Source organism: Balaenoptera borealis, assembly GCF_965194805.1.
Source record: "Balaenoptera borealis genome assembly, contig: HAP1_SCAFFOLD_978, whole genome shotgun sequence".
NCBI lineage: Eukaryota > Metazoa > Chordata > Mammalia > Artiodactyla > Balaenopteridae > Balaenoptera > Balaenoptera borealis.
The window spans coordinates 8,629-21,639 of record NW_028123231.1 but is presented as its reverse complement, the minus strand read 5'-3'; the positions used below and the strand labels follow the sequence as shown (position 1 = coordinate 21,639).

The window sequence follows — 13,011 nt, the reverse complement described above, 5'->3', positions numbered from 1 at the left end:
CCCACCTTTCATTTTGGCTAACCATTAGTTTGTTTTATAAGTCTGTGAGTGTCTTTTTCTGTGAAAATATGTTTATTGGTAGCAACCTTAGGCTAACATGTATACAAGATATCATAGGATATTTATCATTCCCTCTTGACTTACTTAAGCTAATATGATTATTTCTAGGCTCATGTGTAGTCCTGAAAACGGCATTGTTCATTTTTTTCCCGAGGCTACTCTTCCATTCGGTATGTGTACCACTTCTTCTGTGTCCATTTATCTGTTGATGGACATTTTGTTTGCTTCCATGTCTTGGCTATTGTAAATACTGCTGCAATACACGATTTTCCATCCCGTGTCTTTTTTTTTTTAAGATTTTTTTTTAAATTAATTAATTTATTTATTTATTTATTTTTGGCTGTGCTGGTTCCTTGTTTCTGTGCGAGGGCTTTCTCCAGTTGCGGCAAGTGGGGGCCACTCCTCATCACGGTGCGCGGGCCTCCCACCATCGCGGCCTCTCCCGCTGCGGAGCACAGGCTCCAGATGCGCAGGCTCAGCAGCTTTGGCTCACGGGCCCAATTGCTCCGCGGCATGCGGGATCCTCCCAGACCAGGGATCGAACCCGTGGCCCCTGCCTTGGCAGGCAGACTCTCAACCACTGCACCACCAGGGAAGCCCCATCCCGTGTCTTTTTGATTCTGACTTTCACAGGTGAAAGGCCCAATAGTGGGACTTCCGGATCATATGGTGACTCAATTTTTACCTTTAAATGCGCTGCCATTCTGTTCCTATTATTGGCCGTTACCAGTTTACATCCCACTTAGACCGAGAGGTTACGCTATTCTCCACAACTTCTTCAACATCTATTGTTTGTAGACTTTTTGCTGATGGTCATTCTGACTGGTGTGAGGTGATACCTTTGTGTAGATTGGATTTGCATGCGTCTCATATTTCCTGATGTTTTGCGTTTATCAGTGTCCTTTTCACTTTTTTTTTAAGATTGAGCGAAACGTACAACTTCTAACTGCCTTCTTGAAAAATTTGCTGCGTTTGGATTTTTTTGGCCATTCCCTTCCCCAGGACATTTTTTGAGGGCATGAGTCATTTACAGCCCTGCAGTCCTTGTGAATATTAGTGACCATTAGCAGTAGATTTAAAGCTGCTGTTTGAGGAAACGGCTTTTGGGTGGCAGGATTTCTACGTTGCCAACTCTGCTTGCTAGGGAAACAGAACTTCGCTGCAAGTTGTGGTTTTAGGTTGCAGATTAGAGTGGAATGTGCCAGGACAAACCCCCATAAGTTTAACCTCCGTAATTCTTGTCTGTCTCTTTAAGTTGTAGTTTTTATCAGAGCAAATTTGATTGAAAAAAATTTTTTTTTTGTAGGAGTACAGAATCTTGTTCATTTACACATATACCTATATTTATTGATCTTTGGGTCCTTTTCCATGTAGGTTGTTACAGAGTGTTGAGTAGACCACTCTTGGTATTCCATAGGTCTTTGGGGATTATATATTTTATATGTATTAGTATATGTGTGTTAACCCCAATATCCTAATTTATCCATTCCTCACACGTTTTCTTTGGCTTAACCATAAGTTTGTCTTCTCAATCTGAGATTGCCTTTCTCTATGGAAATATGTTCATTTTTATGAATTTTCAGATAACATAAGGGACATCATAGGGCATTTGTCTTTCTCATTCTGACTTACTTCACGTTGTGTGATTATCTCTAGGCTCCTCTGTGGTGCTGCATATGCCATTCTTTTATTTTTTTCCGTGACGGATATTCCATTCTGTCCATATTACCACTTCTTCTTTGTCCATTCATCTGATTATGGACCTTTTTTGTGTTTCCATGTCTTGGCTATTTCAGTATTGCTGCAGTGCACATTTGCCTGCCTCTGTCTTTCCGATTCTTGTGGTCTTAGGTTATAGGCCCAAAAGGTGCCCTGCCGCATCATATGGTAGCTCAATTTTTACGTTTTAAAGCAGCTCCGTTCAGTTTTCGTTAGTGCTGTTACCACTTTACATTCCACCAGCATCTAGAAATTACAGAGTTCTCTAAAAGCCCTTAGCATTTATAGTTTGTAGACTTTTTGCTGATGGTCATTTGACTGGTGTGAGCTGAAACGTTTTCACGTTGGATTTGCATGTGGCTAATAATTCCTTATACTGAACTTTAGGCATGTCCTCTTTTTTCTTTTCCTTCTTTTTTAAAGAGTGACTACAACTTCCCTCTTCGTATTGACTTCTTGAAAAAGTTGTAATGTGTAGAATTTTCTTGCCTATTCCCTACCCCAGGGCATTTGTTGAGGGCAGGTGTCATTTACAGCCCTGCAGTCCTTGTGACTATTAAGCAACCATTAGCACTTGGTTTAAAGCTGCTGTTATGGGAAACAACCACAAGGCGGCAGCATTATTACGTTCTCAACGCTTGTTACTAGTGCAAAAGAGTCTTCCTGAAAGTAGTGTTCCAAGGTTGTAAATTAGAGTGGAATGTGCTGGGACAAGCCCCCAGAAGTTTATGTCACCTTACTTATGTTTGTTTTTTAAATTTAATTTCTATTTCTTATCGGAGTAAATTTGATTAGAGTGTTGTGGTTTTCTGGCTGTACAGAATCTGCTCAATGATTCATACATATGTCTGGTCATCTTCGGATCCTGTTACCTTGTATGTTATTACAGAAAGTTGAGTAGACCTCCCTTGGTATTTGGTAGGTGTTTTGTCTTTATATATTTTATATGTATTGGTGAGTATATAATTCATATGGTTTATATGTTATATGTTTATATACATTTAACATACATTAGTATATCTATGTTAGCCCCATAGTCCTAATTTATCCATCCTCCCACCTTTCATTTTGGCTAACCATTAGTTTGTTTTATAAGTCTGTGAGTGTCTTTTTCTGTGAAAATATGTTTATTGGTAGCAACCTTAGGCTAACATGTATACAAGATATCATAGGATATTTATCATTCCCTCTTGACTTACTTAAGCTAATATGATTATTTCTAGGCTCATGTGTAGTCCTGAAAACGGCATTGTTCATTTTTTTCCCGAGGCTACTCTTCCATTCGGTATGTGTACCACTTCTTCTGTGTCCATTTATCTGTTGATGGACATTTTGTTTGCTTCCATGTCTTGGCTATTGTAAATACTGCTGCAATACACGATTTTCCATCCCGTGTCTTTTTTTTTTTAAGATTTTTTTTTAAATTAATTAATTTATTTATTTATTTATTTTTGGCTGTGCTGGTTCCTTGTTTCTGTGCGAGGGCTTTCTCCAGTTGCGGCAAGTGGGGGCCACTCCTCATCACGGTGCGCGGGCCTCCCACCATCGCGGCCTCTCCCGCTGCGGAGCACAGGCTCCAGATGCGCAGGCTCAGCAGCTTTGGCTCACGGGCCCAATTGCTCCGCGGCATGCGGGATCCTCCCAGACCAGGGATCGAACCCGTGGCCCCTGCCTTGGCAGGCAGACTCTCAACCACTGCACCACCAGGGAAGCCCCATCCCGTGTCTTTTTGATTCTGACTTTCACAGGTGAAAGGCCCAATAGTGGGACTTCCGGATCATATGGTGACTCAATTTTTACCTTTAAATGCGCTGCCATTCTGTTCCTATTATTGGCCGTTACCAGTTTACATCCCACTTAGACCGAGAGGTTACGCTATTCTCCACAACTTCTTCAACATCTATTGTTTGTAGACTTTTTGCTGATGGTCATTCTGACTGGTGTGAGGTGATACCTTTGTGTAGATTGGATTTGCATGCGTCTCATATTTCCTGATGTTTTGCGTTTATCAGTGTCCTTTTCACTTTTTTTTTAAGATTGAGCGAAACGTACAACTTCTAACTGCCTTCTTGAAAAATTTGCTGCGTTTGGATTTTTTTGGCCATTCCCTTCCCCAGGACATTTTTTGAGGGCATGAGTCATTTACAGCCCTGCAGTCCTTGTGAATATTAGTGACCATTAGCAGTAGATTTAAAGCTGCTGTTTGAGGAAACGGCTTTTGGGTGGCAGGATTTCTACGTTGCCAACTCTGCTTGCTAGGGAAACAGAACTTCGCTGCAAGTTGTGGTTTTAGGTTGCAGATTAGAGTGGAATGTGCCAGGACAAACCCCCATAAGTTTAACCTCCGTAATTCTTGTCTGTCTCTTTAAGTTGTAGTTTTTATCAGAGCAAATTTGATTGAAAAAAATTTTTTTTTTGTAGGAGTACAGAATCTTGTTCATTTACACATATACCTATATTTATTGATCTTTGGGTCCTTTTCCATGTAGGTTGTTACAGAGTGTTGAGTAGACCACTCTTGGTATTCCATAGGTCTTTGGGGATTATATATTTTATATGTATTAGTATATGTGTGTTAACCCCAATATCCTAATTTATCCATTCCTCACACGTTTTCTTTGGCTTAACCATAAGTTTGTCTTCTCAATCTGAGATTGCCTTTCTCTATGGAAATATGTTCATTTTTATGAATTTTCAGATAACATAAGGGACATCATAGGGCATTTGTCTTTCTCATTCTGACTTACTTCACGTTGTGTGATTATCTCTAGGCTCCTCTGTGGTGCTGCATATGCCATTCTTTTATTTTTTTCCGTGACGGATATTCCATTCTGTCCATATTACCACTTCTTCTTTGTCCATTCATCTGATTATGGACCTTTTTTGTGTTTCCATGTCTTGGCTATTTCAGTATTGCTGCAGTGCACATTTGCCTGCCTCTGTCTTTCCGATTCTTGTGGTCTTAGGTTATAGGCCCAAAAGGTGCCCTGCCGCATCATATGGTAGCTCAATTTTTACGTTTTAAAGCAGCTCCGTTCAGTTTTCGTTAGTGCTGTTACCACTTTACATTCCACCAGCATCTAGAAATTACAGAGTTCTCTAAAAGCCCTTAGCATTTATAGTTTGTAGACTTTTTGCTGATGGTCATTTGACTGGTGTGAGCTGAAACGTTTTCACGTTGGATTTGCATGTGGCTAATAATTCCTTATACTGAACTTTAGGCATGTCCTCTTTTTTCTTTTCCTTCTTTTTTAAAGAGTGACTACAACTTCCCTCTTCGTATTGACTTCTTGAAAAAGTTGTAATGTGTAGAATTTTCTTGCCTATTCCCTACCCCAGGGCATTTGTTGAGGGCAGGTGTCATTTACAGCCCTGCAGTCCTTGTGACTATTAAGCAACCATTAGCACTTGGTTTAAAGCTGCTGTTATGGGAAACAACCACAAGGCGGCAGCATTATTACGTTCTCAACGCTTGTTACTAGTGCAAAAGAGTCTTCCTGAAAGTAGTGTTCCAAGGTTGTAAATTAGAGTGGAATGTGCTGGGACAAGCCCCCAGAAGTTTATGTCACCTTACTTATGTTTGTTTTTTAAATTTAATTTCTATTTCTTATCGGAGTAAATTTGATTAGAGTGTTGTGGTTTTCTGGCTGTACAGAATCTGCTCAATGATTCATACATATGTCTGGTCATCTTCGGATCCTGTTACCTTGTATGTTATTACAGAAAGTTGAGTAGACCTCCCTTGGTATTTGGTAGGTGTTTTGTCTTTATATATTTTATATGTATTGGTGAGTATATAATTCATATGGTTTATATGTTATATGTTTATATACATTTAACATACATTAGTATATCTATGTTAGCCCCATAGTCCTAATTTATCCATCCTCCCACCTTTCATTTTGGCTAACCATTAGTTTGTTTTATAAGTCTGTGAGTGTCTTTTTCTGTGAAAATATGTTTATTGGTAGCAACCTTAGGCTAACATGTATACAAGATATCATAGGATATTTATCATTCCCTCTTGACTTACTTAAGCTAATATGATTATTTCTAGGCTCATGTGTAGTCCTGAAAACGGCATTGTTCATTTTTTTCCCGAGGCTACTCTTCCATTCGGTATGTGTACCACTTCTTCTGTGTCCATTTATCTGTTGATGGACATTTTGTTTGCTTCCATGTCTTGGCTATTGTAAATACTGCTGCAATACACGATTTTCCATCCCGTGTCTTTTTTTTTTTAAGATTTTTTTTAAAATTAATTAATTAATTTATTTATTTATTTTTGGCTGTGCTGGTTCCTTGTTTCTGTGCGAGGGCTTTCTCCAGTTGCGGCAAGTGGGGGCCACTCCTCATCACGGTGCGCGGGCCTCCCACCATCGCGGCCTCTCCCGCTGCGGAGCACAGGCTCCAGATGCGCAGGCTCAGCAGCTTTGGCTCACGGGCCCAATTGCTCCGCGGCATGCGGGATCCTCCCAGACCAGGGATCGAACCCGTGGCCCCTGCCTTGGCAGGCAGACTCTCAACCACTGCACCACCAGGGAAGCCCCATCCCGTGTCTTTTTGATTCTGACTTTCACAGGTGAAAGGCCCAATAGTGGGACTTCCGGATCATATGGTGACTCAATTTTTACCTTTAAATGCGCTGCCATTCTGTTCCTATTATTGGCCGTTACCAGTTTACATCCCACTTAGACCGAGAGGTTACGCTATTCTCCACAACTTCTTCAACATCTATTGTTTGTAGACTTTTTGCTGATGGTCATTCTGACTGGTGTGAGGTGATACCTTTGTGTAGATTGGATTTGCATGCGTCTCATATTTCCTGATGTTTTGCGTTTATCAGTGTCTTTTTCACTTTTTTTTTAAGATTGAGCGAAACGTACAACTTCTAACTGCCTTCTTGAAAAATTTGCTGCGTTTGGATTTTTTTGGCCATTCCCTTCCCCAGGACATTTTTTGAGGGCATGAGTCATTTACAGCCCTGCAGTCCTTGTGAATATTAGTGACCATTAGCAGTAGATTTAAAGCTGCTGTTTGAGGAAACGGCTTTTGGGTGGCAGGATTTCTACGTTGCCAACTCTGCTTGCTAGGGAAACAGAACTTCGCTGCAAGTTGTGGTTTTAGGTTGCAGATTAGAGTGGAATGTGCCAGGACAAACCCCCATAAGTTTAACCTCCGTAATTCTTGTCTGTCTCTTTAAGTTGTAGTTTTTATCAGAGCAAATTTGATTGAAAAAAAATTTTTTTTTGTAGGAGTACAGAATCTTGTTCATTTACACATATACCTATATTTATTGATCTTTGGGTCCTTTTCCATGTAGGTTGTTACAGAGTGTTGAGTAGACCACTCTTGGTATTCCATAGGTCTTTGGGGATTATATATTTTATATGTATTAGTATATGTGTGTTAACCCCAATATCCTAATTTATCCATTCCTCACACGTTTTCTTTGGCTTAACCATAAGTTTGTCTTCTCAATCTGAGATTGCCTTTCTCTATGGAAATATGTTCATTTTTATGAATTTTCAGATAACATAAGGGACATCATAGGGCATTTGTCTTTCTCATTCTGACTTACTTCACGTTGTGTGATTATCTCTAGGCTCCTCTGTGGTGCTGCATATGCCATTCTTTTATTTTTTTCCGTGACGGATATTCCATTCTGTCCATATTACCACTTCTTCTTTGTCCATTCATCTGATTATGGACCTTTTTTGTGTTTCCATGTCTTGGCTATTTCAGTATTGCTGCAGTGCACATTTGCCTGCCTCTGTCTTTCCGATTCTTGTGGTCTTAGGTTATAGGCCCAAAAGGTGCCCTGCCGCATCATATGGTAGCTCAATTTTTACGTTTTTAAAGCAGCTCCGTTCAGTTTTCGTTAGTGCTGTTACCACTTTACATTCCACCAGCATCTAGAAATTACAGAGTTCTCTAAAAGCCCTTAGCATTTATAGTTTGTAGACTTTTTGCTGATGGTCATTTGACTGGTGTGAGCTGAAACGTTTTCACGTTGGATTTGCATGTGGCTAATAATTCCTTATACTGAACTTTAGGCATGTCCTCTTTTTTCTTTTCCTTCTTTTTTAAAGAGTGACTACAACTTCCCTCTTCGTATTGACTTCTTGAAAAAGTTGTAATGTGTAGAATTTTCTTGCCTATTCCCTACCCCAGGGCATTTGTTGAGGGCAGGTGTCATTTACAGCCCTGCAGTCCTTGTGACTATTAAGCAACCATTAGCACTTGGTTTAAAGCTGCTGTTATGGGAAACAACCACAAGGCGGCAGCATTATTACGTTCTCAACGCTTGTTACTAGTGCAAAAGAGTCTTCCTGAAAGTAGTGTTCCAAGGTTGTAAATTAGAGTGGAATGTGCTGGGACAAGCCCCCAGAAGTTTATGTCACCTTACTTATGTTTGTTTTTTAAATTTAATTTCTATTTCTTATCGGAGTAAATTTGATTAGAGTGTTGTGGTTTTCTGGCTGTACAGAATCTGCTCAATGATTCATACATATGTCTGGTCATCTTCGGATCCTGTTACCTTGTATGTTATTACAGAAAGTTGAGTAGACCTCCCTTGGTATTTGGTAGGTGTTTTGTCTTTATATATTTTATATGTATTGGTGAGTATATAATTCATATGGTTTATATGTTATATGTTTATATACATTTAACATACATTAGTATATCTATGTTAGCCCCATAGTCCTAATTTATCCATCCTCCCACCTTTCATTTTGGCTAACCATTAGTTTGTTTTATAAGTCTGTGAGTGTCTTTTTCTGTGAAAATATGTTTATTGGTAGCAACCTTAGGCTAACATGTATACAAGATATCATAGGATATTTATCATTCCCTCTTGACTTACTTAAGCTAATATGATTATTTCTAGGCTCATGTGTAGTCCTGAAAACGGCATTGTTCATTTTTTTCCCGAGGCTACTCTTCCATTCGGTATGTGTACCACTTCTTCTGTGTCCATTTATCTGTTGATGGACATTTTGTTTGCTTCCATGTCTTGGCTATTGTAAATACTGCTGCAATACACGATTTTCCATCCCGTGTCTTTTTTTTTTTAAGATTTTTTTTTAAATTAATTAATTTATTTATTTATTTATTTTTGGCTGTGCTGGTTCCTTGTTTCTGTGCGAGGGCTTTCTCCAGTTGCGGCAAGTGGGGGCCACTCCTCATCACGGTGCGCGGGCCTCCCACCATCGCGGCCTCTCCCGCTGCGGAGCACAGGCTCCAGATGCGCAGGCTCAGCAGCTTTGGCTCACGGGCCCAATTGCTCCGCGGCATGCGGGATCCTCCCAGACCAGGGATCGAACCCGTGGCCCCTGCCTTGGCAGGCAGACTCTCAACCACTGCACCACCAGGGAAGCCCCATCCCGTGTCTTTTTGATTCTGACTTTCACAGGTGAAAGGCCCAATAGTGGGACTTCCGGATCATATGGTGACTCAATTTTTACCTTTAAATGCGCTGCCATTCTGTTCCTATTATTGGCCGTTACCAGTTTACATCCCACTTAGACCGAGAGGTTACGCTATTCTCCACAACTTCTTCAACATCTATTGTTTGTAGACTTTTTGCTGATGGTCATTCTGACTGGTGTGAGGTGATACCTTTGTGTAGATTGGATTTGCATGCGTCTCATATTTCCTGATGTTTTGCGTTTATCAGTGTCCTTTTTCACTTTTTTTTTAAGATTGAGCGAAACGTACAACTTCTAACTGCCTTCTTGAAAAATTTGCTGCGTTTGGAATTTTTTTGGCCATTCCCTTCCCCAGGACATTTTTTGAGGGCATGAGTCATTTACAGCCCTGCAGTCCTTGTGAATATTAGTGACCATTAGCAGTAGATTTAAAGCTGCTGTTTGAGGAAACGGCTTTTGGGTGGCAGGATTTCTACGTTGCCAACTCTGCTTGCTAGGGAAACAGAACTTCGCTGCAAGTTGTGGTTTTAGGTTGCAGATTAGAGTGGAATGTGCCAGGACAAACCCCCATAAGTTTAACCTCCGTAATTCTTGTCTGTCTCTTTAAGTTGTAGTTTTTATCAGAGCAAATTTGATTGAAAAAAATTTTTTTTTTGTAGGAGTACAGAATCTTGTTCATTTACACATATACCTATATTTATTGATCTTTGGGTCCTTTTCCATGTAGGTTGTTACAGAGTGTTGAGTAGACCACTCTTGGTATTCCATAGGTCTTTGGGGATTATATATTTTATATGTATTAGTATATGTGTGTTAACCCCAATATCCTAATTTATCCATTCCTCACACGTTTTCTTTGGCTTAACCATAAGTTTGTCTTCTCAATCTGAGATTGCCTTTCTCTATGGAAATATGTTCATTTTTATGAATTTTCAGATAACATAAGGGACATCATAGGGCATTTGTCTTTCTCATTCTGACTTACTTCACGTTGTGTGATTATCTCTAGGCTCCTCTGTGGTGCTGCATATGCCATTCTTTTATTTTTTTCCGTGACGGATATTCCATTCTGTCCATATTACCACTTCTTCTTTGTCCATTCATCTGATTATGGACCTTTTTTGTGTTTCCATGTCTTGGCTATTTCAGTATTGCTGCAGTGCACATTTGCCTGCCTCTGTCTTTCCGATTCTTGTGGTCTTAGGTTATAGGCCCAAAAGGTGCCCTGCCGCATCATATGGTAGCTCAATTTTTACGTTTTAAAGCAGCTCCGTTCAGTTTTCGTTAGTGCTGTTACCACTTTACATTCCACCAGCATCTAGAAATTACAGAGTTCTCTAAAAGCCCTTAGCATTTATAGTTTGTAGACTTTTTGCTGATGGTCATTTGACTGGTGTGAGCTGAAACGTTTTCACGTTGGATTTGCATGTGGCTAATAATTCCTTATACTGAACTTTAGGCATGTCCTCTTTTTTCTTTTCCTTCTTTTTTAAAGAGTGACTACAACTTCCCTCTTCGTATTGACTTCTTGAAAAAGTTGTAATGTGTAGAATTTTCTTGCCTATTCCCTACCCCAGGGCATTTGTTGAGGGCAGGTGTCATTTACAGCCCTGCAGTCCTTGTGACTATTAAGCAACCATTAGCACTTGGTTTAAAAGCTGCTGTTATGGGAAACAACCACAAGGCGGCAGCATTATTACGTTCTCAACGCTTGTTACTAGTGCAAAAGAGTCTTCCTGAAAGTAGTGTTCCAAGGTTGTAAATTAGAGTGGAATGTGCTGGGACAAGCCCCCAGAAGTTTATGTCACCTTACTTATGTTTGTTTTTTAAATTTAATTTCTATTTCTTATCGGAGTAAATTTGATTAGAGTGTTGTGGTTTTCTGGCTGTACAGAATCTGCTCAATGATTCATACATATGTCTGGTCATCTTCGGATCCTGTTACCTTGTATGTTATTACAGAAAGTTGAGTAGACCTCCCTTGGTATTTGGTAGGTGTTTTGTCTTTATATATTTTATATGTATTGGTGAGTATATAATTCATATGGTTTATATGTTATATGTTTATATACATTTAACATACATTAGTATATCTATGTTAGCCCCATAGTCCTAATTTATCCATCCTCCCACCTTTCATTTTGGCTAACCATTAGTTTGTTTTATAAGTCTGTGAGTGTCTTTTTCTGTGAAAATATGTTTATTGGTAGCAACCTTAGGCTAACATGTATACAAGATATCATAGGATATTTATCATTCCCTCTTGACTTACTTAAGCTAATATGATTATTTCTAGGCTCATGTGTAGTCCTGAAAACGGCATTGTTCATTTTTTTCCCGAGGCTACTCTTCCATTCGGTATGTGTACCACTTCTTCTGTGTCCATTTATCTGTTGATGGACATTTTGTTTGCTTCCATGTCTTGGCTATTGTAAATACTGCTGCAATACACGATTTTCCATCCCGTGTCTTTTTTTTTTTAAGATTTTTTTTTAAATTAATTAATTTATTTATTTATTTATTTTTGGCTGTGCTGGTTCCTTGTTTCTGTGCGAGGGCTTTCTCCAGTTGCGGCAAGTGGGGGCCACTCCTCATCACGGTGCGCGGGCCTCCCACCATCGCGGGCCTCTCCCGCTGCGGAGCACAGGCTCCAGATGCGCAGGCTCAGCAGCTTTGGCTCACGGGCCCAATTGCTCCGCGGCATGCGGGATCCTCCCAGACCAGGGATCGAACCCGTGGCCCCTGCCTTGGCAGGCAGACTCTCAACCACTGCACCACCAGGGAAGCCCCATCCCGTGTCTTTTTGATTCTGACTTTCACAGGTGAAAGGCCCAATAGTGGGACTTCCGGATCATATGGTGACTCAATTTTTACCTTTAAATGCGCTGCCATTCTGTTCCTATTATTGGCCGTTACCAGTTTACATCCCACTTAGACCGAGAGGTTACGCTATTCTCCACAACTTCTTCAACATCTATTGTTTGTAGACTTTTTGCTGATGGTCATTCTGACTGGTGTGAGGTGATACCTTTGTGTAGATTGGATTTGCATGCGTCTCATATTTCCTGATGTTTTGCGTTTATCAGTGTCCTTTTCACTTTTTTTTTAAGATTGAGCGAAACGTACAACTTCTAACTGCCTTCTTGAAAAATTTGCTGCGTTTGGATTTTTTTGGCCATTCCCTTCCCCAGGACATTTTTTGAGGGCATGAGTCATTTACAGCCCTGCAGTCCTTGTGAATATTAGTGACCATTAGCAGTAGATTTAAAGCTGCTGTTTGAGGAAACGGCTTTTGGGTGGCAGGATTTCTACGTTGCCAACTCTGCTTGCTAGGGAAACAGAACTTCGCTGCAAGTTGTGGTTTTAGGTTGCAGATTAGAGTGGAATGTGCCAGGACAAACCCCCATAAGTTTAACCTCCGTAATTCTTGTCTGTCTCTTTAAGTTGTAGTTTTTATCAGAGCAAATTTGATTGAAAAAAATTTTTTTTTTGTAGGAGTACAGAATCTTGTTCATTTACACATATACCTATATTTATTGATCTTTGGGTCCTTTTCCATGTAGGTTGTTACAGAGTGTTGAGTAGACCACTCTTGGTATTCCATAGTCTTTGGGGATTATATATTTTATATGTATTAGTATATGTGTGTTAACCCCAATATCCTAATTTATCCATTCCTCACACGTTTTCTTTGGCTTAACCATAAGTTTGTCTTCTCAATCTGAGATTGCCTTTCTCTATGGAAATATGTTCATTTTTATGAATTTTCAGATAACATAAGGGACATCATAGGGCATTT

General features: G+C 39.9%; 1 long non-coding RNA gene across 1 annotated transcript in view; it reads right to left on the bottom strand.

The window, feature by feature from the left end:
- The window catches only part of LOC309621766, a 52,456-nt gene extending 40,577 nt beyond the window's left edge, over window positions 1–11,879 (bottom strand). The window contains exon 1 of the long non-coding RNA XR_014240262.1: window positions 11,829–11,879. This is a non-coding gene — a long non-coding RNA (uncharacterized lncRNA). The remainder of the gene's footprint in view (window positions 1–11,828) is intronic.
- Window positions 11,880–13,011: the final 1,132 nt, after the last annotated feature.